Source organism: Portunus trituberculatus, chromosome 35 (genome assembly GCF_017591435.1).
Source record: "Portunus trituberculatus isolate SZX2019 chromosome 35, ASM1759143v1, whole genome shotgun sequence".
NCBI classification, from domain to species: domain Eukaryota; kingdom Metazoa; phylum Arthropoda; class Malacostraca; order Decapoda; family Portunidae; genus Portunus; species Portunus trituberculatus.
The window spans coordinates 10,877,969-10,903,425 of record NC_059289.1 but is presented as its reverse complement, the minus strand read 5'-3'; the positions used below and the strand labels follow the sequence as shown (position 1 = coordinate 10,903,425).

General features: G+C 43.2%; 1 protein-coding gene across 1 annotated transcript in view; it reads right to left on the bottom strand.

The window, feature by feature from the left end:
• Nucleotides 1-25,457, bottom strand: part of LOC123513030 (calbindin-32-like) — a 383,307-nt gene that overhangs the window by 82,625 nt on the left and 275,225 nt on the right. Inside the window, 1 exon segment of the mRNA XM_045269841.1 lies at nt 479-584. The gene's annotated coding sequence lies outside the window, so the exon portion shown is untranslated.

The window sequence follows — 25,457 nt, the reverse complement described above, 5'->3', positions numbered from 1 at the left end:
GGGCGGTGATGACGTGAGGGTGTGGATAGAATGGGTGAGTTCGGAGTATGAAAGCGAGGATGGTGCGTAGGTGGCGAGGAAGTGAGGGCAGCGTGGTGAAGGGAAGATTGGAGGTATGAATGGGAATGGTGAGGGGAGATGGGGGATGTAATGGAGATAAAGATGGAGGTGAATGGAAGTATAGTTGGTATGGGGGAGAGTGAGGGAAGAGAGAAACGATGTGGAGGGCCGAGGATAAAATGAAGAGTGCGAGGGGGTGGGGAGTGGGAAGGAGAGACGAGACACAAGAGACAAGAGACAAGAGACAAGAGACAAGAGACAAGGACAGGAATGGGTCATGGCAAGGATCACGGATGGGACGTAGACACGAGAACCACCAAGAGACAGCCGCCACGGCACACACAGGCACCACGGAGGCCGCCACACATGCGCTGCGGCCACACACCAAGAGTTAGGGCCAAGGTGAGACGCCTCTTACCACTGGCAGACTAAGTTGGTACGGGCACGGCCTCTCCCAGGGCCTGCTTAAACTCCCTCAATAAGGGTAGCGAGGGGCGGGTGGCGCTGCACTGCTCTCCGGTGACCTGCAGGAGAGCGAGAGTTGAGGCAGTGTCTGTAGGGCGTTGGTAAGGAAGGACACGCTGCTGGAGGGATGAGGCGCTGCAAGGCAAACCTTCATTAGGCAGAGTGCAACACACACTGGCCTGCCACACCATAGCATCACTAAACTACGTACAATGCATCATGAGTGGCGCTCATCTAGTTCCAGATTTCTGCGTATTTGATCTGTGGTCAAGGCGGATCATCAGGCACTGTTCACTGTCACCATGGTGGTCAGGAAAGCCGGATTCATTTCATACAGATGAGGGAAGATTTTGAAAGCGTTGCGATTTCGATTTTGGAGTTGATATTTTATTTCGTAATTTTGTCCTTAGTATCAAAGCATGTCAATGACACACACACACACACACACACACACACACACACACACACACACACACACACACCTGCCTCTGGTACACACAAGCTGCCTCTCAACACACCTGTTTCATGTGCATGGTATCTAATATTTGTTGACAGTGGACTTAATATATATATATATATATATATATATATATATATATATATATATATATATATATATATATATATATATATATATATATATATATATATATATATATATATATATATATATATATATATATATATATATATATATATATATATATATATATATATATATATATATATATATATATATATATATATATGGTGATAGTAGTGGTGGTGGTGGTGTAGTGGTGGTGGTGGTAGTAGGTGGTAGTAGTAGTAGTAGTAGTAGTAGTAGTAGTAGTAGTAGTAGTAGTAGTAGTAGTAGTAGTAGTAGTAGTAGTAGTAGTAGTAGTAGTAGTAGTAGCAGTAGGTGGTATCTTTATATAGATAACATTTTGTTGAAGTTACAGGTAACATAAAAAAATTTCCATTATATGAAAGCAGCGGAAAAAGAAAATAAATTGTTATTCATTGCTTTATAATCTTTCATTAGTGAAGAAGACAGAGTAAAAGCAACAACAAGAAGGAATTTTAAGCCGCGGTGCTGAGTGAAAAATGCGAGCGTCTGATGTGAGAACAGTGACTACAAAACACTGATAGGAGAGGGCAATACATGTGCAACAGAGCAGCAAACTTGGAGAGCCAGAGGATAGTCAATTAAAGGAAGGGGAGTGAGCGAGACGTATGACCTTTGAACTGCAGGAAGAGAACAGAGCTTGCCACAGGGACGCTGCTCTCAACACCTCCTTGCACAACTGACGGAGATGACACAAAACTCTCAACTTTATGGAAGGCAATCAACAAGAGCTAAGACGTGGAAGCTCCAGTTAAGGTTTTTAGACAAATAACAGGTCGAGGGTGTTTAATGGAAAGGAAGGAGGATTGTTATTAAAGGAAAGGGTTTGCTTCTCTGATAGGGAAGGAAAAGAGAACACTGAGACTTTCAGACAAGCCCACAAATGATTTTTTTTTTTCACTGACAATGTTTCCAGTGCGCAGATCAGTAACTGCGCGTGGTAGGGAGTGGCCAGTCATGCAATTGGCGATGAAGTGATTCTATGACAAAGGAGAGATGACCACTTAAGATACAGTAAGGATGCCATGTAGTGTCAAGTGGTTCATTCTTTAAGAAATCGATAGTTTTAATTAGATTGTAAAGTGAGGGGAACTTGTTAAGACTCCTGCTGAGCATGGACTTTGGAGCTTTACAAAGTTATGACGCGGCAATCTGAAGGGAGAACAGTCATCTTTCTTTATGACAGGTTGAGTATAAACACGAGTCAAGCGAAAAGGAGAGTGCAGGCAGATGAATGTGTCTGACAAGGTAGGATATTAACCAAAACTATATGATGAAATAATGCTAACAAAATATGAATAATTTAGCAAGAACCAGTGAAGATGAATCACAAAGAGGGTAAAGAGAACTAACATTATGAAGTCGCCTTAGTTCAAGTGTGTGTAATGTGTAGTGATTCCATCCCACAGACCGCTGCTAGTGTTGCATGCCGCGCCGCGCACACACTGATGGGTCTCCGTAGTCACTGTGTGGAGACTGCACAGTGTTGCCTCACGTCCCTCTTTTTTCAAAGCACGTTGTCAAAAGAGCATAATTTCTGTGATGGCTCCTTTGGCAATTCTAGGGCAACGGAACTGCATGTGGAAATATATTGTAATCGGAAGATATAACGGTAATATGTAAGAAAAATAAATGAATAATCCTCACTATAATAAGCAGGACAAGAGGCCAGGGCGCACTTCTCTACAACACTGAGCCACACAGACCGGCGGTGTGATGCGCTGGCTGTGTCGGGTCACTGAGGACACTATAAAGTTGAGGGTTCGCTCAGCAGGTTGGCGAGGCGATAAGGAACAAGATAGAAGCGGTAATGAACAGTGGTCTAGAGACGGTGTTTTCTTTCACTTGATGAGCCAGGATGAGATTCAGATAAAGCTTAGATGGTCAGAGAATTTCATACAAGCAGGACATTGAGAGACAAACAACCCAGATTAATTTAGTAAATAACAAATGTTTACTTAGTTTGCCTGATAATATAAGAAAAATTAAGTTTCAGGAAACAATGAAAAAATTGCTATTATTTAAACAGACAGTAGGAAACCACTGACCCGTGTTGGAAATCGAGGATAAAAGAGTAAGGAAAAAATAAATACGTAAGAAGTGTCAGTCGCTAAAATTTTCGTGAGAAGAAAATGAAGCTGAGACGAAGCGAGATAATGTTATAAAAATATGAAATTAAATTTGCGTCTACATTTTTGGTAAACTTGTGGAGAAAAGTTGAAAGAGATACCGAGATATCTCTTGATGTCATCAGTGCACCCTCAGTGGAAGGGGAGAACGAGCCGCGCTGGATGGGAAGTGTGAGGTTTAGTGGTGAGTGTGTGCCGTAATGGATACAATCTTGAATTTAAGAATATTCAAGATTACGTTTAAAGAAATGGAATTGTAGTGTTATGATTGAAGCAATAATTCCTGTCCTTAGAGGAAAGCTTGTAAGTACTCTTTAATGTCGCTAAGAAGGAGGAAGAGGAGATGAGAAACCATGGGAAGAAAGAGCGACAAGCGTGCGTCACTTCCTCACCTTTGCACCTCACTTCTGCGCCACCACTAAAGCATTACATGACAGTAACACCAAGGAGATAGAGAGTACTTCCTCAACAAAGGCAGGGACCAACGCAGGAATTAAAGGATTTATAATAAACGAGGAAAAAATTATAGGGTGAAAATCCTAAAGCTATTTTAATAATTATTGCAATGAGCTAGTATTAATTTTCTCTTAATATAATAATTCAGTGCAAATTCATTAAAATTTTTCTTTATATTCAGAGGGAGCGAGCGACGAGGGATGATGAAGGGAATTAAATGCATATGTTTTGTATTTAAGATTGATTTCCAGAGAGAATGAGAGAATGTGTGTGTTTAAAGGAGCAATTTAGTGTGGCTCATATTGTTCTTATTTCTGCACAGAGTTTATCTTGCTGCTGCCACCACCACCACCACCACCACCACTACACAAGAATCACAGCCACACGACAACAACAACAGCAACAGTGGCACTACCAACAACAGCAACAGCAACGCTAACATAATGATAATTGCCTAGATTTGAATGGATTATGTCAGGTATAAAAAACAATTCTGCCAATAACACAAGGATTAACGCGGTACTGAGAGCCAAATGGTGCCTCGCAGTGCCATTATTATCACCATTAGTATTGCTTGCTTTTTAATGTTATTATTATTTTGGTTGCTGAACGTCATACATGATTGAAAAAAGAACTCAGAGATTAAAATGAGAGAGAGATTAAAGTGAAAAAGTGTGGAAAGAAATGTTCTGGTGTAGCAATGATGATGTGATTGTGGTGTTGATACTTGTGATGGAAGAGTCGTAATGGTGGTGGTAACATTGGTGTGATGTGTTGATAGTAGCGGTGGTGGTAAGAGTGATGAAAGAATGTGAATGTGGTGTAGCGACGGTGGCAGCTGCGACACACATACACACACACACACACACACACACACACACACACACACACACACACACACACACACACACACACACACACACACACACACACACACACACACACACACACACACACACACACACACACACACACACACACACACACACACTCACTTTACGACGAGTCGCATTTTTCCCATCAAATTTCGTGTCGTTTACCGGAGCGGCATATCTTGATGAACAAACACGCAATATATATTCAATTTTGTGATGAAATATTCATAGAACCTAAAGATTGTGAAATTATGAATGTTATATAGAGAGCAGCCATTACCTGTGTACGTGTGTGTGTGTGTGTGTGTGTGTGTGTGTGTGTGTGTGTGTGTGTGTGTGTGTGATCAAGCACACACACACACACACACACACACACACACACACACACACACACACACACACACACACACACACACACACACACACACACACACACACACACACACACACACACACACACACACTAAAAACTAACCTCCTATTTAGCGCACACTGTCTGATAACAACACCCACCACCACCACCACTACCTCCCACTAAACCCTCCCATCCCTCTCTCCTGTGTCCCCACCACCTTACCTTCCCAGAGCATCCATCCTTAATCCTCTCTTCTATTCACATCTCGATAAGCTGTTTCTCTCCTTTCCTCTCTAAGTCTTTGATAACCTCCCTTCCCCATCCCAGGACACCCAAGGACACCCAAGGACCCTCCCAGCTTCTATTCCAGCAATCTTAACGCTCCTACTCAGCCCTCGTCGCCTTGGGGAACCTCCCTTAAAGTCCCTGGGGCTCCTCAGCTTCCTCGAGCCGCGCCGCCATCTGGCTCAAAGCGGCTCAAGACGAGGGGGTTGTTTTTCTCACCTTTACCGTTTGAAGTTTGTCGCTCACCTGCAATAGGGAAAAGTTAGGTATTAATATGAGATTACGTGTTTGGCTTGGGGAATGATGAGAGAAGATGGAAGTGGAGGAAAGAGGGATGAATGGATGGGTGAATGGAGACTATATAAGTGAGGAAAATGGAGGGAAGCGATGGGAGTGTAGGAAAGAAAGGTGGAAGGAATGAGGGAGGGAAAAAGAGAAGGAATAAGAGAGAGAGAGGATGAGAGAGAGAGAGAGAGAGAGAGAGAGAGAGAGAGAGAGAGAGAGAGAGAGAGAGAGAGAGAGAGAGAGAGAGAGAGAGAGAGAGAGAGAGAGAGAGAGAGAGAGAGAGAGAGAGAGAGAGAGAGAGAGAGAGAGAGAGAGAGAGAGAGAGAGAGATGCATCACTAATTACTCAACTAAGAAACACATTCGTAGAGCAAACACACACACACACACACACACACACACACACACACACACACACACACACACACACACACCTGAGCTTCTACTTTCCCCTCTTCCGCCCGTGTCTTCGCCCTCACATCCCCTCAACATTCCAGCAGCGAGAGAGAGAGAGAGAGAGAGAGAGAGAGAGAGAGACCGTGTGTGTGTGTGTGTGTTTAATCTCCCCTCATCGCGACACATTATGTAAAAACTCTCTCTTCTTTCCCCATTTACATCTTCAGAAACGCTGCTCTCCAATGCCGCCACACCAGTTACAATATTTCCATCTTTTTTCACACATTTTTTCATCCCCTCCGAGTGTTTCCCTTCATATATATATTTCCCCTCACAACTAACTATCTTACATCCATTAAAAGTTCTAACCGCGGTGTTTTTTTTCCCCCTTTCCTGGTAACATTCCTTCGTGTAATGGATACAGGCCCTACCTTTCCACCGCCTCCAGCCCCTTTCCAGTCCTCTCTTCCTTTTCCCCCTTTCCTTTCCCTTCTCTTTCCTCATGTTTTGTGACTCCGCATCGCTACCACCAGCACCCCCACCACCATCACCACCAGTTCTCATTTCGTTATATCAGTTTGCTTTTTCTTACAATGTGTAGTGATGTTTTATATATAACGTTCAATTTCAGTGTTACTATTTGTGTTATTCTATCTATCTGTTTATCTATCTGTTTATCTATCTAGCTGTTTATCTATCTATCCATTCCTTCGCTGAGATTCTCCTTACACATCTTTACTATTAATCATTCCCTGCAAAGTGCTCCGTTTATTTCATCCTTATTCCTCCTTATTTGCCTCCTTCACTCTTGGTATCTTCCCCTTCAAGCCTCGCTCTCTCAAAACCTCCGCCTAGCTTCCTTCTTTCTCCTGTCTCTTATTGAACACACCTTACTTATCCCTTCCTCTTCGGGCGATGCGATGCGAGGTTTGGCGGGCGGGAAGCTAAGTGTTAAGTGTGGGTGTAGCGTAGCGTGCACTTAGAAATGAGTGTTCCGTGTTATTTTGCTCGAGTATTGTTGTATCAAAGAGGTATTGGGTTAAAAGAAGTGTGTGTGTGTGTGTGTGTGTGTGTGTGTGTGTGTGTGTGTGTGTGTGTGTGTGTGTGTGTGTGTGTGTGTGTGTGTGTGTGTGTGTGTGTGTGTGTGTGGTGATTGAGACAGGAAATGAAACGTCTGATAAAACAACACAAGAAAAGAAGATGAAAATAATGAAATCAAGAAGCAGAGAGAGAGAGAGAGAGAGAGAGAGAGAGAGAGAGAGAGAGAGAGAGAGAGAGAGAACACCTCAACACCACACCAATAAACACTTCACTCCCCACAACACCAGCACCACTTCCCCTCACTCGAGCCACCACCTCTCCTATTTCATTTCCTTCCCTCCTTTCCCCTCAAAGTGAAGAGGAGAGAGGAAAAACACACAAAAACACACAAAAACACTCCTTTCCCCTCTGAGATCTAAGACCAGGAGACGCACCACACCGCAGTCCTTCCCCTCACTCCCCATCTCTTTCAAGCATATTCTAAAACACTTCTGGGTTCCGCCACTACTATTCAAAACTCTCTAGTTGACCTTACATGAGTTTCCAATCCCGTTTCTACCGTTCTAGTGGCGAATTAATGAGATTTCTACAGTATCAATACGAGAAACACTCTTGAGAACCTCGCTTATCGTTTCCGTGGCTTTTAAAAGTGATGAGGAAGCAAAGATAATTAATATTTATGGATGTTTCTCACTAATGCCGTGCTCTCTCTCCCTCTCCTCTCTCTCTCTCTCTCTCTCTCTCTCTCTCTCTCTCTCTCCCTCCCTGCCATCCAAAGCTGCAGTGAAAAATGCCTTCCTCGCTAATAGTGTTCAGAGCAGACGGAAGCGATTGGATTCCCAGTTTTCAGATTTCATTTTTTTCTTTATAAGAGGAGAGAAGAGGTTGTGTGTGGGAGGCGGCGGAGGAGAAGGCAGAGGAAGAGGAAAAGAAGGAGGAGGAGGAGGAGGAGGAGGAGGAGGAGGAGGAGGAGGAGGAGCAGTATAAATGGTTGCAAAAATACTCTAAACTAAAAAAAAAAAGATATAGAAGCATAACAGCAAAAGATCTGTTGAAAAGGGATTGAGTTTTGAGATGGATCGAAGAAGAGGAGGAGGAGGAGGAGGAGACGTATATCTTTGAACTGGGGGTGAATTGGAGATCTTAAGGGGCCGGAGGGAAGGAAGGAAAGGGAAGGAGGGATGGAGGGAAGGAGGTGTGGAGGTGAGAAGGGTGGAGAAAGAAGGGGAGTGCTTCCATGACGCTGCCTTTCCTTGAGGTAGGGCTAACAACTGGTCAATAAAGTCAATCTGCATAAACTCTCTCTCTCTCTCTCTCTCTCTCTCTCTCTCTCTCTCTCTCTCTCTCTCTCTCTCTCTCTCTCTCTCTCTCTCTCTCTCTCTCTCTCTCTCTCTCTCTCTCTCTCTCTCTCTCTCTCTCTCTCTCTCTCTCTCAATATAAAAACTATTGCAACTACCATCTCTATGTCCTCCTCCTCCTCCTCCTCCTCCTCCTCCTCCTCGTCACTACCTCTTCTTCCTTTTCCTTTCAGTCTCACTCTTCATCCTCCACCTCCTTCTCCTCCTCCAGATGCCATCCCTTTGCGAATCTCTCTCTCTCTCTCTCTCTCTCTCTCTCTCTCTCTCTCTCTCTCTCTCTCTCTCTCTCTCTCTCTCTCTCTCTCTCTCTCTCTCTCTCTCTCTCTCTCTCTCTCTCTCTCTCTCTCTCTCTCTCTCTCTCTCTCTCTCTCTCTCTCTCTCTCTCTCTCTCTCTCTCTCTCTCTCTCTCTCTCTCTCTCTCTCTCTCTCTCTCTCTCTCTCTCTCTCTCTCTCTCTCTCTCTCTCTCCACAAGTTTTCAGTGATAACAATTTTCCTGCCTCTCTGATAACAATTTTCTCTCTCTCTCTCGAAGATATTGAGGCGAGACATGAAAACACGCACACACACACACACACACACACACACACACACACACACACACACACACACACACACACACACAGACACACACACACACACACACACACTGGCACCATAATAACGTGGTAATTTTACAGACAGACTGGATTTCTGCCACGGACATTTCCCTTCACTTCTGCATCTTAATATAGAGAGGATGTGTCGGGAGCAGAAGAGAGGAGGAATTAGCATTGGAATAATCTGTAGTAGTAGTAGTAGTAGTAGTAGTAGTAGTAGTAGTAGTAGTAGTAGTAGTAGTAGTAGTAGTAGTAGTAGTAGTAGTAGTAGTAGTAGAAGTAGTTGTAGGAGGAAATACTAGTAAAGAATAAATAACAGCAGCTTTTTCCTTTATGTGTGTGTTTATGAGACAGCCTGGCATAAATCAAACTTCCTAATATAAAGTGAGATATAGGATAGCGGAGAAGGAGGAGGAGGAGGAAGAGGAGTAGGAGGAGGAAGAGGAGGAGGAGGAGGAGGAGGAGGAGGAGGAGGAGGAGAATGAAGAAGAAGAAGAAGAAGAAGAAGAAGAAGAAGAAGAAGAAGAAGAAGAAGAAGAAGAAGAAGAAGAAGAAGAAGAAGAAGAAGAAGAAGAAGAAGAAGAAGGAGGATGAAGGAGGAGGAGGAGGAGTAGGAGGAGGAGGAGGAGGAGAAGGAGGAAGAGGAAGTGGAGGAAGAGAAGGCGTAGGCGTAGACATAGGATATAGAAAAAAATAGAAAAAAAAAGAAAATGAGAAGGTGGTGGTGGTGATGGTGGTGGTGGTGGTGGTGGTGGTGGCAATAAACGTGATGATGGTTCAATCCCTACGCATTAATTACATCGGCACGGTGATGATGTTACCGATAGCTTTTATGGCCTTGGGGAACATTATGCTTATTGGTGGTGGTGGTGGTGGTGGTGGAGAGAGAGAGAGAGAGAGAGAGAGAGAGAGAGAGAGAGAGAGAGAGAGAGAGAGAGAGAGAGAGAGACGTATTCACCATTGTAACCACTCAAAGTCTCACCTTGAACCTTATATCTCACCTCTAACGCTCCCTGCTCCAGCCTCCTATACACGTTTACCACACAAGCTCTTCCCTCTCTTCCACCACTTCACTGCCGAGACAATACTTCCCTTCCTTAAATCTTGTCAAACTGCTACTTGCCACGAACACCAGGACTCACAAACACTCTTATCTACTTAAGTACCATGACGCGTTTCCATATTCATTCTGCTTACTATGTGGTGATTTTTTACAGCTTCAGAAACTCATGTCGGGGACTGAAATAGTGAGGACTGTGGCCATTAATCTTCTGACCTCCATTGGCAGTTTATAATGTCAATATAATGGTTTAATCGTACACAAATCTCTAGGTTAAAAATGTGGACAAGTTCTGAAGAAGTTAAGACTTTTTATAATAAAAACTCACTAAAACACGACTGACAGACACAGAGTAAGGATAAAACTTCAAAGGCTTCGGAAACAAACTTCAACCAAACGCTTTGACAGATCATGTACATTTTGAATGGTCCAGTTCTCCCTCTAGGCTGTAGGAAGTGTCCCAACACAGTAGAAGCAATTAACTCCTTCAGTTTTGGAACGTATTTTCATATTTGATAATTCTATACAGCCTTTGAAACATATGTAGGGAATAAAACAGTTAAGATTTTGGCCATTAACCTTCTCACCTCCATAAACCTCTCCTAATGCAAATAAAAATAATTTAATTATACCCAAACTTGTGGTAAAAAAAATGCGTCACAGTACTGAAGGAGAAGTCTCACATCACACAAAATTTGGGAAATTCTGGAGACGAAACACTCTCAGTCCTCCCTCGCGCCCTCATTACAAAGGGCTTAGCGGACACGAACAGACGCACCCACAGACAGACGCACACACGCCACGGGAGACTGCACTAAAGCTATTCATTAAAGCGCTCAGTACCTCCAGGACTATTAGCTTCAAGTCCAGCGGTGGGAAAAAATCGTGGCAAGCGTATTCATGTATTCAGAGTCAATGTAGTTAATCTCTTTCAAATATAATCCCGTGATAGAGACCCGGCGTGAATCCTGACATAAGCCGCTCGCTAGCTCGCCAAATACGTTAACTCGTTACAAAAAAACTTCTCTCCTGTCATGAAATTAACTCCTTCAATAGTGAGATACACTTTTACCTTGAAAATGGATATGATTAGACGATTTTATTTGCTTTAGGAAGAGTCTATGGTGGTCAAAAGATTAATGGCCAGTTTTCACTATTTTAATCGCCACATAAGTTTCTGAAGCTGCATGAAATCAGAATAGATATCAAAGCTGGTCATGGTACCGAAGGAAATTAATCTAAAAAAGACCCATTAAACACGAAAGATAATCCCACATGTCACTAGATGATAACTGATAAATAAACTGGCCTTATCATCAAGAACACTAAGCACAGACGTGAATGCAGTATATTACTACATCAAACTACAAATAAACAGCCAAACGTTGTGTGTGTTGGCTTCCCTGTAAAGAAGACATGTGGACAAGACCAAACTGAATGTAGTACTCTTACCTAAGCCTCTCCATGCCACCATACTCTTTAAGAATCGTAAAAATATGTTGATTCAAGTAGTAGTGCATTGAGTGTGGACCAGGGTACGCGCGGCCCTTCTCTTCTCTCAGCCTCGTATTTCCAAACACTTCTGAGCTTCACCTACACTATTTCAAAAGGCTTTATTTAAGGTGTTTTTATGGTTCTAGAGGCAAAATGACAAGATTTCTACATATTTAACACGAGAAACACTCTTGAAAGCCCCAGTAATCATCGCTGTGGACTCGGAAAATAGTCGTGGTGAAAGAGCACAGAGTTTATGAATACGGGCGTCAGTCTTCAGACCCCCAAGGATGTATTACAAACTTCTCGCAGGGAATAACAAGGGTTTCTACATAGGTGGTGGCCGGACAGGTAAGTAAATAGGGTAATAAATAAAGCTCATTGTAAAAGTATGAAGAATAAAGAAGTTATTTATATATATTTTTTTTAAATATTTTATTTTCCACCTGGTGTTGATGTGTCTGTGTGCTTAACCCCTTCAATACTGAGACGCATTTTTACCTTAATTTTGGAGTACAATTTGACGATTTTATTTGCATTTGGAAAGATCTATGGAGGTCAAAAGAATAATAGCCACTGTCTTAACTATTCTAATCCCAACATAAGTTTCTGAAGCTGTATAAAATCGCCAAATAGTAAACCAGAATGAATATGGAAACACGTCCTGGTACTTGAGAGCTGAATTGTCTATATCTGTCTGTCTTATGTGTTTTGGTATCTCTATTTTATTATTGATCTGTATTTTTTTTCTAGTTATCTTGTTTTCATTCCACTTTTTATTTAACTTATTTGTGAAGGAATGTTTATTTTATTCTCTGTTCTAGCCTGTCTATTTATTTTTTGCCTCCACCAGCTCTTGTTTCGATACCTGTCAATATTTCTGTCAATGTGTCTCAATACTTTCTTCTTTTTGGGCCAATGTCTGTGTCGATATTATATTTTTGCTTCCAGTCTTATTTTTAGACCTATAAACACCGCTACCTCTCTCTCTCTCTCTCTCTCTCTCTCTCTCTCTCTCTCTCTCTCTCTCTCTCTCTCTCTCTCTCTCTCTCTCTCTCTCTCTCTCTCTCTCTCTCTCTCTCTCTCTCTCTCTCTCTCTCTCTCTCTCTCTCTCTCTCTCTCTCTCTCTCTCTCTCTCTCTCTCTCTCTCTCTCTCTCTCTCTCTCTCTCTCTCTCTCTCTCTCTCTCTCTCTCTCTTTAAAGTCGCCCAGGGTCGGTCGCGTCAACAGCTTCAGCACAAAGCGACAAAACGCATCATCCGCATCTCTCTCTCTCTCTCTCTCTCTCTCTCTCTCTCTCTCTCTCTCTCTCTCTCTCTCTCTCTCTCTCTCTCACCTCTTTCCTTCCTCCAATTCACCTCTTTCGCCTCCTCCCTTATTCAATCGTTCTTTTTGCTCGTCTCTTCCTCCTTCCCTCCTCTCTTCCTCTTCCCACTCATCCTTTCACTATCCTCCTCCTCCTCCTCCTCCTCCTCCTCCTCCTCCTCCTCCTCTTCCTTTTGACATTTGATTTTCTGAGGTGTAGTAAAAAGATCTGTAGTCACATTTTCTTTTTCATTTAGGCCTTATTGAATCTTGTGGAGAAATTTTCAGATATACATTTTTTTCAGATAAGGAAAACTGCGACTATTTTTTTCGTGCTTTTTCATAATAAACTTTTCCTCTTGACATTTGACCTCTTCCTCCTCTTCCTCTTCTTTGTCTTCCTCCTCCTCCTCCTCCTCCTCCTCCTCCTCCTCCTCCTCCTACTACTATTCTGCTTTCAGCCTTCCTCTTTTTCTTTTACCCCTCAGCCAGTTTCAGAAGACTTGGTGTCAAATTATCATAGAAATGAGAGAACATCACATCTCTCTCTCTCTCTCTCTCTCTCTCTCTCTTATGCCTCTTGTACCCTTTGGCCTTTGCGCATAAATCTCACACACACACACACACACACACACACACACACACACACACACACACACACACACACACACACACACACACACACACACACACACACACACGCACGCACATTCAGACAAAACACACAAAAAAGTCATTCATGTGTAAATACGCACAGGAGAGAGAGAGAGAGAGAGAGAGAGAGAGAGAGAGAGAGAGAGAGAGAGAGAGAGAATGAGAGTTTGGGTAAGAGAGGCAATATCGTGAGAGGGAGAGACAATAAGGCGAACAAAAATAGGGAAAACAAACTAAGGAAAAAGAGAGAACAGGAACGAAGAGAGGGGAGGAAGGAGAGGGAAAAAATAGAATGAGGTAACATAAAATAAGTCAACAATGAGAAGAGGAGGAGGAGGAGGACGAGGAGGAGGAGGAGGAGGAGGAGGAGGAGGAGGAGGAGGAGGAGGAGGAGGAGGAGGAGGAGGAAATGAGAACAGGAAAGAGAGGGACATTGCCGAGTGAGGTAGAAGGGGAAAAAATACCTTCGGAAAGCGGAAAAAAGAGAAAATAGAAATAAAAGAAGAAAAAATAATAGAGGAAATGAAGGACAAAGAAAAAAGTGAATATGAGGAAAAGAGAAAAATTTAGATAGATAAAAAGGGAATGATGAGAGAGAGAGAGAGAGAGAGAGAGAGAGAGAGAGAGAGAGAGAGAGAGAGAGAGAGCCACCGCCACGAGCGTCGATATTCCTTGCAGTGGCGCAGGAAGAGGAGGAGGAAGAGGAGGAGGAGACTGAGGAGGAGGAGGAGGAGGAGGAGGAGGAGGAGGAGGAGGAGGAGGAGGAGGAGGAGGAGGAGGAGGAGTACTGCAGCTGATGGGAGAGTCGTGGCTTAATCTTACTTGTGTGTGTGTGTGTGTGTGTGTGTGTGTGTGTGTGTGAAATGTAAAAATATCTCACTGTTATATAAAAGGCAACTGGTTTCCTTATATCACCACGAAAGCGAGATTCTTTAGCGGTGCAAGAAGGAAACACTGACATTGATATAATCGCAAGAAGAAAAAAGAAAGAAAAAACACGATACAATAACATACAAGAAGAAAACACTATGGAAAATATCAAATGTCTAATGAAAGAGTAAGAAGACAAATAGTACAAGGTCATTAATAAAACTTTCTCAGTCTCATCTATTCACAAAAATTAGGAGACTACAATTCAAGTGGGCCTTTTTTTTCTAATAGTCATTTTTTTGCCCTTGGTAGTTTTATATAATTATTTTTCTATTTACACCATGTGGGCATTTTCACGGGAATTTTTTGGGCTAAAGGGGATACTTTTTTGGGGTACCTTCTATTTCAAAGCCCACCCGCTAGGAAATCCTTGTTCCGAGTAAGGAAGCCCAACCTACACTTGAACCGTGGACAGGATTTGAACCCGTGCGCTTGGAGACCCCTCGGATCATAAAGCACGCATGGTTCCACTGTACCAAATAAAAAAAATAAATAAAAAAGACTGAGTGTTAGGCAGCTCACTTTTGACAACATCCAGACCGCGTTGTGCAGTTCTTTACGTCACATTCATAAGGCAGAATACAATGTACGTTGAGGCCAGAAATAAAGGAAACTGACTATATAATTACTAGGATTCATCTTCAGAATAGTTAAAAGCAGAAATCCTGAAGTGATATTGTAGTTATATTTGGCAGCTCACTTTTGACAACACCCAGACCGTGTGGTGGAGTTATGGAAGTCATCTATAGCGCAGAACACAAGGACGTGTGTTTGCTAGTAGTGAGAAAAATAACGGGTATGCAAAAAGATAAAGGAGACGAGAAAAGAGATTGAATATCCTTTAATCTGCCTTTCTTAGAGCAGCGTAGATTGAAAGCCGATCCAGTAAAGGTCTTTTAGTTTGTGTAGCAGTGGAAAAGAAAACCCTCGCGATCAGTAATCAGGATACGGAAAGAAAAAATGGGTTCAGGTTTGATAAAGTTAAGTTTGAAAACATAAAAAGACAAAAATGTTATCAAATAGAGTGGTAGATGGATGAAGCAGACTCAGTAATCAGGATCCGTATTCAAAAACGCTTTCGTCTCTCGCCACGACTATTTTCTAAGTCGACACGGATGATTAGCGAGGTTTTCAAAAGCGTTTCTCCAGTTAATAATGCAGAAAGCTTGTCACTCTGTCTCTAGAATCGTAAAAAAAAAACCTTAGAAATTCGTGTAAATTGAAATAAAGCATTTTGAAATAGTGGAGGTGAAGAAGAGAAGTATTTGAGAACACGAGCCCAGGCTATTAGTTCCGACTCATTAGGGAGCTTCAAGAGATTAGACAAATTTATGGATGGTGTCAGTGAAAATAAATAGATATAATACATTTTTCAAGGAACTGTCACGTGTAGGCCTAATGGCTTTCACAACTTTCATTTTCTTTACGCTCTTTTTCCTATCTGTTCGTTATTGAGATGATGAAACTTCATATGGTATTCATCTACTTGGGAATCCTCTTACGGGAAACGATCTGGGAGGGATGAGAAAAGCCGCTAAGACGGGAGATCATCCACACAGAAACCGTCCACCCGAGCCATATTCAGAAACGCTTTGCTCTCTCACCATCACTACTTTCCAAATTTAAGGCTCCAGTTAAAGATTCTCGTGTTTTAAAGAGTCTTTTTATGATTCTGGTGATAGATTGGTAAGATTTCTGGTTTTTTTTAATAGGAGAAACTGTCTTAAAAACCCGACTAGTTGTCTCTGTAGCCTTGGAAAATTGCCTCCCTCTCTGGGTTATATTCTTAAACAATTCTGTGCTTCACCTCCACTATTCTAAATTTACAAGAGTTTTTAAGGTGTTTTCACGGGTCAAGAGGCAGACTGACAAGATTTGTACATCATTAGAACCTCGTTAGTCTTGTCTGTGGCCTTGGAAAATTGTCGTAGTGAGAGGGGAAGGCGTATCTGAACACGGGCATCACTGAAGAACACCTGCTCTTGAACACCTCCCACCACCTCCACACTCCATGAATAGCTTGACTTCTGGAAATAACGCCACCCTATACCAAATCATAATACACTCACTGGTTGCCTTCCGTCAGCTCCAAAACATCTCAGAACCAGGGAGCGGATTTCCATAAGCGTTGTGTGCCTTGAGCCGATGAACAATTGGTTATGCTTAAAAGCAGACTCGGGTGTTTGCATAGACACAGCGACCTTTAGTCCTTCCCCGTGATTACCTGTCAGGGCTTATTCTGTCAAGGGATGGTGTGTGCGCTCTCTGTGTTGTACGATCCCTGCTTGTTTTTATTATTGCTATTGTTATTATTATCATTAATTTTGTAATTGTTGTTGTTGTTGTTGTTGTTGTTGTTGTTGTTGTTGTTGTTCTATCATTACTTTTATTATTCTCTCTCTCTCTCTCTCTCTCTCTCTCTCTCTCTCTCTCTCTCTCTCTCTCTCTCTCTCTCTGTGTGTGTGTGTGTGTGTGTGTGTGTGTGTGTGTGTGTGTGTGTGTGTGTGTGTGTGTGTCTGAGAGAGAGAGAGAGAGAGAGAGAGAGAGAGAGAGAGAGAGAGAGAGAGAGAGAGAGAGAGTCAAGGCTTATGTCGGATGGGAGCAACGCCACTTAGGAGAGAGTGCTTGTCTCTCTCTCTCTCTCTCTCTCTCTCTCTCTCTCTCTCTCTCTCTCTCTCTCTCTCTCTCTCTCTCTCTCTCTAGTTAAAAGGCAAAGCAACACAAGTCTCTCATAGATTTTTGCTACGTCTGTCTTTACACTCCACCACCACCACCACCACCACCACCAGGAACCATCTCTTAAGGGGGAAGGCGGACACAGTATTAGCAGTAATGAGGAGTCACGCGGCGTAATGGAGCCAATGAGGTGCACGCAATACTGTGGGTTTCGCCGAACACACCAATGCGATGCTAAGTATTCCGCCACTTCTACTGAAACGGAAAGGAATGCCGCGTGTGTTTCGCCAGGCAGGGTTTTATTTTTGGATGAGGAGCTCTGGCCGGCGGGGAAAAGTTTGACGTGCAGTGAATGGAGGGAACGTTGTCTAGCGTGATAGAAATTCCTCTGCCACCAGCATCTCCTCCACCTCCACTACCACCACCACGACTACCGGGTTAGCTCCTTCAACACCGAGGCACATTTTTATCTTGAGATATGTGTACGATTAGATAATTTTATTGACATTTTATGGAGGTGAGAAGATTAATGGCCAGAGTCTTCACTATTTTTAATTCACTACATGAGTTTCTGGAGCTGTATAAAATCACCAAATAATATCCAGAATAAACATGGAAACGCGTCATGGTGCTGAAGGGTTTAAGGAACAAATCAACAAAAACAGCTGATCAATGAGAAAAGCCGTGAAAACAGAGGGGAGAGAGAGAGAGAGAGAGAGAGAGAGAGAGAGAGAGAGAGAGAGAGAGAGAGAGAGAGAGAGAGACAAAGACAGAGACAGACCAACAGACAGACCGAGACACAGAGAGAAAAAATGAGAAAGAGAAAAAATGAACAGTTAGGCACAGGAAGCTTACTAGAGGCTATTCTTATTAAAACAACCAATTCCCTAAGGAGAAGTCTGGGGTGAAACACTATCGCACTTATTCACAGACTCCTAAAGGGCGAATGTTCCTTGCACGCTGTGAGACGAGGAGGGAAAAAACTTGCTTTGATGACCCAGCTTCCATTTTTTCCTCGCCTCTAAAAGTAACGCCATCTTAAACAGAAAACGACTCCATTTGTTCATACTTATAATCTTTTACTGCAGAAAGGCTAGACGAGAAGCGAAAAAAGTGTGTGTGTGTGTGTGTGTGTGTGTGTGTGTGTGTGTGTGTGTGTGTGTGTGTGTGTGTGTGTGTGTTTTACCATCTCAAACACTCACAAAAATAAAAAGTAAACAAAAAATTATAAACAAAACACGAACCGGCAGAGAGAGAGAGAGAGAGAGAGAGAGAGAGAGAGAGAGAGAGAGAGAGAGAGAGAGAGAGAGAGAGAGAGAGAGAGAGAGAGAGAGAGGCAAAACATCAAGGAAATGTGAAGGGTGAGAGGAAGGGAAGGAGAAAATGAGGGAGGAAGGTAAGAATACGTGAGAGAGAAAGAGAGAAATGGAAGAGGAGGAGGAAGAGGAGGAGGAGGAGGAGGAGGAGGAGGAGGAGGAGGAGGAGGAGGAGGAGGAGGAGGAGGAGGAGGAGGAGGAGGAGGAGGCTGAAGGGTTGAAGCAGAAGAGTTATGGCGTACCCGTCTTCTCTACCGAATAACAAGGAACACACACACACACACACACACACACACACACACACACACACACACACACACACACACACACACACACGAGGAAGATGATACTGCAAAGGGAACACTATCGAAAACACAAGACAACACAGGAGAGTAGCGAAGGAGACACATAGAATAATGGAATAAGAAGAATGATAAGCAGAAAAAAAAGGAAAAGCGGAGAAGGAAATAGAGGAAAGAAAAGAAGATACTGACGAAAAGGAAGAGATAGAGAGTAATTGGATAAAAGGGAAGGAGGATGGCGGAGTATAGGAAGAAGAAATAAATAAAAGTGAATAGGGAAAGGAAGAAAAGAGGTGGCATAGAGAGGAAATGGTAGTGAAATAAAGGGAGAGAAGACGAAGCGAGACAGAAAAAGGAAGAGAGGTAAGGAGGAGAGGGAGTAGTGGTGTGAAGAAGAGGCCTCTGGAGTGGAGACCTGAGAGCAGCAGGATGAGGAGGAGGAGGAGGAGGAGGAGGAGGAGGTGTATAGTGGTAGCAGGGGTGGCGCCTCACAGCACAGGGCCGCCTGGGGACATGTGTCTAGGAGGAGGGGGAGGAGGAGGAGGAGGAGGAGGAGGAGGAGGAGGAGGAGGAGGAGGAGGATCAGGAAGGCCAGGTGTAATGTTTCCAAGATTCCCTGATGAGCTACAACACCAAGGCGGATTTTGCAGCATGCGAGGCAGGGATTTCCTTCTCATAAGCATTTTACGTGGAGTGTTCACTTGTGCTAAGCGGATAATGCCTCAGGCCGCTCCGCACTGAGTCACACACCGGAAAAAGACCAAAGCCGGCCTCGCAAAACAATGGAGCCACGCGCAACACACAAAACCCGCGATGCAAAGTAAGGATTTCGCATGACTCCGATTTGCCAAGGGAAGATGTGAGCTCGAGCCACGAACACTAACCTGGAAAAGACCATCGCTTGGAGGGGGCCGCACCACATAACCACCACCACCGTCACCACCACCGCCACCACCGCCGCTCCCCGAATGCACAGCGCTTTCATCTTTTCGGAGAATTCTTGTAAGTTCTAAATTATTTCCTGCAATTTAACTCCCCGAACTTGTATGTGATTGTATTGTTATTATTAGTAGTAATAGTATTATCATTATTATTATTATTATTATTATATATATTATATTATATTATTTTATAATATAATATAATAAGTAATAGTATTATCATATATTATTATATATATATATATATATATATATATATATATATATATATATATATATATATATATATATATATATATATATATTGCTGTTGCTGCAGCAGCAGCCGCAGCAACAGCAGCAGCAGCAGCAGCAGTAGCAGCAGCAGCAGCAGCAGTAATTATTGTTGTAATAATTCTAATAGCAATAATAATGCCAATAATAATAATAATAGCAACGACTTAATCCAACCAGCATTAAAACCTCCAGACTGCTGCATGAGTGTTAGAATGTCTGTGTGTGCGTCTGAGTGTGTGAGTGTCGGCGCATCACAAATGAGAGCTTTAGCCGGGAAGCACTAAGCCTAATATAGCGTTGCCTTGAATCCACGACATTGATGAAGGGATCATGGAGTGGGCGGGGCGGTTGGGAGGGCGGTGGGCGGGATGGCGTCTGTGTTTGTGGTGCTGTTAGTGATATGAAAGTGGCTGGTGAAGTGTTTATTGTGCGAATGGTGTGCTATTAATACCACTCTCTTCTACACACACAAACACACACACACACACACACACACACACACACACACACACACACACACACACACACACACACACACACACACACACACACACACACACACACACACACACACACACACTGCTGGGTGACCAGAAGACGACCATGGTACAGTGGAACCATGCGTGCTTTGGGATCCGAGGGGTCTCCAAGCGCACGGGTTCGAATCCTGTCCACGGTCCGAGTGTAGGTTGGGCTTTCTCACTCTGGGGCAACGGTTTCCTAGCGGGTGGGCTTTGAGATAGGAGGTACCCTAAAAAGTATCCCCTTTAGCCCATAAATTCCCGTGAAAAGCCCACATGGTATAAAAAAAAAAATACACACACAAATACAAATATGACATAGAGGGACATTGGTGTGTGTGTGTGTGTGTGTGTGTGTGTGTGTGTGTGTGTGTGTGTGTGTGTGTGTGTGTAATTGCTTTCCGTCCTCCCCTTGAATTTTTAGCCACACATTCAGCATTCCCTCCCCGTGCTGTGTCGTGTTTCCTCACCAGCACGTGTCACTACCTCAAATATAATTGTCTGGTTTTGGAAGCGTCTACTTAAAGTTAGAAATCAAATAACCTGAGCTCACTTTACAGTTTTTACCCCTTTTCTTTACTTTCTGTAAATCTCGAAAAAAAACACTCACGTGATAGAGTAAAGGTCAAGAAAACAACAAGAACACGAGACACACAAGGGAAATTAGCGAGGTGTATTCATTTATCTTGTATTTGAGGTCTGCTACTGCATTGGAACGCCAGGGTTCATATCCAGGCCATGCAGTTGCTCGCCTTACTCTCCCTTGAATTTTGGTCAGTAAACGTCAGTGGATGATGAATTGGTAAAATGTAATACGTGACTCGGATGTTTCAGTTGTGCCGTATTGCAAGGTGGCGGAGGCTGACCTGGGAAAAATTTAAAGACGGAAATGGTAGTGAAAGTTGTAGGGAATATGATGTTTTAGGTTTAAGTATGCGTTTGGGGTTTTATCTAGGATTTATCTAATCCCCTTCAGCTACATGACGCGTTTTCTTATTCATTCTACTTACTATTTGGCGATTTTATACAGCTTCAGAAACTTATGTGGGGATTAAAACAGTGAAGACTCTTGGCCATTAATCTTCTAAACCCCATAGACAGTTCACCATGTCAATATAAATCGTCTAATGGTAAAAAGGCGTTTCAGTATTAAAGGAGTTAAATATGTACTAGGCATTTCATCTGGTTTGTTTTAGTGAGGGTAACATAACTGAGTGTATGTTAAATGATGTTGTATTGTGAAAAGAGTATGTGGCTCTTGTGCCAGACTCGCATGAAAAAATCAATCGTGTAGCAAAGTTAAATAGCTTTACGATAACTAACTACACTTCCATAATACAAATTTATATGCATGAAACAACACACACACAATCACACACACACACACACACACACACACACACACACACACACACACACACACACACACACACACACACACACACACACAGGTAAATGAATACGAAGCCATGAAACAAAGCATCAATTTGCCAACTTTCAACAAATGCCAAATGTTCCTTGTGATGAAATGTAATTAAGCTCTCCGGGTATTGGCGTGCTGTGGAATGCGTATCGGGAACCTTCCTAATTGCCTTACCTTCCCCACGCCCTCCCACGCCCCCACCCACACACCCCACACCCCCACCCACACACACAGACACCCAGACACCCAAAAGACACACAGACATACGCCCACCCATGATACTGTCGAGTCATCAGGGAGCTTAACCCCTTCAGTACTGGGACACATTTTTACCTTGAGGTTTGTGTACGATTAGGCCATTTTATTGACAATAGGAAGGATCTATGGAGGTAAAAAGATAAATGGCTACAGTCTCCACTATTTCAATCCTCCTACTTAAGTTTCTGAAGCTGTATAAAATCACCAAATAGTGACCAGAAGGAATAGTACTCAAGGAATTAAAAGTGAAGACAAATTCATGGATGAGGATGACAGGTGGAGGCAGACAGGTGGTATGTTTTGTGTAAGGACTCCTATGTTTTAATGGTTTTTTGTGTTTATTAGAGTCTTATTTCCCTATAATCATGTAAAAAATCAAAACGAATAACTCCTTACTCAGCACAAGTCATACTAAATATTCACGATCCTTCTAGTCTTCTGATTCTAGAGTCTCAGAAATATTGCTAGTTTCGTGACAGTTTGTTGAGTCGTACAAAATATTCACGACTCTTCTAGTATTTTTATTCCAGAGTCTTGGAGAAACACTTAGTTAAATGGACAGTTGAGAGGTGAAGGTGGTGAATAATCTCTCTCTAGAAGACTTTTACGTCGAAACAAAGTAGTAAATATTAAAAGTATTTCTGAGTTAACCTGAGATGTATCCACCACCTCCACCATTCGAATGCTGCTTTAATAAGACTTGCTGGCATTTCATCTTTTGTACTTGTAACCTTCACGATTCTTCCTGATCATCATCGTCCTCTTCTTTATTCCCTTCCCCACATGTTTCCTTATAGTCTAGGCGTTTTGTAACAATTGTCACCCTAAATCGAACCACCTGGATATTTTTCACCCTTACTCTTCTTTACTTCTCTTCGTCCCTCGCTGCCCTTGTTCATATACGAGACAAAGGGAAGGACGAGGAGGAGGAAGAAGAGGAGGAAAAGGGAGTGGCCGAGGCGAGGTGAAAGTGTAAAGGAAGGTGGAGGTGTAAGGAAGTGAGGGAAGGAGGGAGGAAGGAGGGAGGAGGGAGGGAGGGAGGGATGGTTCAACACATGCTCCGGGTAAACTTTGACCAATAATCAATAAGAAAACGATTCATAGGTTGACATGTGGCTCTTTGTCCCTTGGTCTTTCCTGTCGAGGCGCGTCATACTCACACACAGACGCACACACACACACACACACACACACACACACACACACACACACACACACACACACACGAGCAATATTTGGGATTTTGTGGTTGTGGTCTTTTTGTGTGCATTTTTGTTATTGGTTTTGGTGGTAATGGTGGTGGTGCTTCTATTTTCTTCTACCTCTCTCTCTCTCTCTCTCTCTCTCTCTCTCTCTCTCTCTCTCTCTCTCTCTTCTCGTATCTCGTCGTTCAGAACCTCCCAAACTTCCTGGTTCCTTTTTTTTATCTATTTTTTTTTCGTGATCTTATTTAAAAGTTTCGTGGTGCAATTAAGAAAAAAAAAGAATAATCATCCAGTCAGTCAGGTTTCTTTCCCGCCCGCAGGTCCCGGAAAGGCCACGAGCAAGTGAAAGGCACCACACATTACGATAAATCTTGAACGCATCGCTGGAATTCCCTGTTTTATCTTCCCTGTGGTGTAATTTATTGCCACCTCTACCCACTGCTGCGTGCGTCAGTCTGCCATTGGGTTGCCGGCCAGCTGAGTGACGCTATGAGTTCCACTGTTATCTGTGTCAATGAATTATCTATGAATCTATCTATTTTTTATGTAACGGGAAAGCATGGACGAGGGAAATATCGAATGAAATAAAGGCCCACTTAGTTGACAGTTCCTTTTCTATTTGTCCATGTAAATTTCTTAGCATCTACGTACATATTGCCTATTCATTTACGTATATATCTATTTAGCTAAGAAGTGTCTAGGTCTAACTATGTACGTAGGATGAAAGTTTGTCATGAAAGGGGCGGAATAATATATATTTTTTCTTTTTGTCCTTTTCTTTCTCGTAATAGCTTCTGCGCCTTTAATTTCTCTTTCTGTCTCTCTGTCTTTGTCTCTGTCTCTCTGTCTCTCTCTCTCTCTCTCTCTCTCTCTCTCTCTCTCTCTCTCTCTCTCTCTCTCTCTCTCTCTCTCTCTCTCTCTCTCTCTCTCTCTCTCTCTCACACGCACACACGCACACACACACACACACACACACACACACACACACACACACACACACACACACACAAAGTAAAAACAAAAATGAAGCAAAGGGAAAAGAAAAAATATGCGTACATGACCACCACCACAACTACCACCACCACACTACCTGCCTCGACACTGTCTCTGAATATTTCAAGAGCTGGCCCACAACGGCTCCGAGCCATCAAGGCTATGGTGCGGCGGGCGGTGAGGGTGGCGGGCTGGCGACCATTGTGTGGGGAGCCATTGTTGCTTCGGGGAACCCTTGCCGCAGCACAGGCCAGGTGGAATAACGCGGCTGACCTCCCGATACATGAGAGATCACGGCGGTGTGCTGATGAGTGTACTGATTGATGCCTCAGTGCTTGGGTTCGCCACGTGTGTCCATCTTCAGTGCGAACACGTTTCTGTTATCACTGCATGGTTTGTTCGGTTCATTCTTTACGAAGCAAGAGTAAAACCTTTGTGGTTCACGCTGCGAGCTTAGGTGAGGCAGTAGTGTGGCAAGGACAGTGGTGACCCTCGACGGCTGGCTGAACAGAGGGCAGGGACGAGTGAGATGGATGGAGTCTTCCCTTCAAATACTATACATGTATAAAGTCTAATGATACCTGGAGGTGTTTTGTTATTTGCTACATTGATCTCTCAGTCTGAATGGCATGAATGCTGCTACCGAGCGCCGAGACCTCACGCACGATGACTCCCTATCGTGTGGACACCAAATGGAAACCCGGAGTGCTGAGACAGTTTTGAAAAATGATGTGCTTTTGTTTTTGTAAGACTAAAGCGTGCATTCTGAAAAGCCTTGCCCTCTCACCATTACTGCCTTCCAAAGGCTCCAGGTGAAGATACTCGTATTTCTAAGAGTGTTTTCATGGTACTGGTGATGAATTGGTAAGATTTCTAGTTTATTAAAGGGAAAAACTGTCTTCAAAACCCGCCTAGTTGTCTCTGTGTCCTTGGAGAATTGTAGTAATGAGAGAGGAAGGCGTTTCTGAATACGAGTGTAAAGCCATTAACACTTCACGTAACAGAACACTGCACTTCACTATGCCATCACTGCGTCGTGAAAAGGATGAAGGTTGAGGTCTTGATGACAACCACAGCAGAACCTCCCTGAATTTCTCTCCCCGTACCACCAGCACCGCGCCCACTCACCCACCAGACCCACCTCCAACGCCTCACCATCTTTCACTCCTGTTAGAGAATTCAACACCTCGATAATC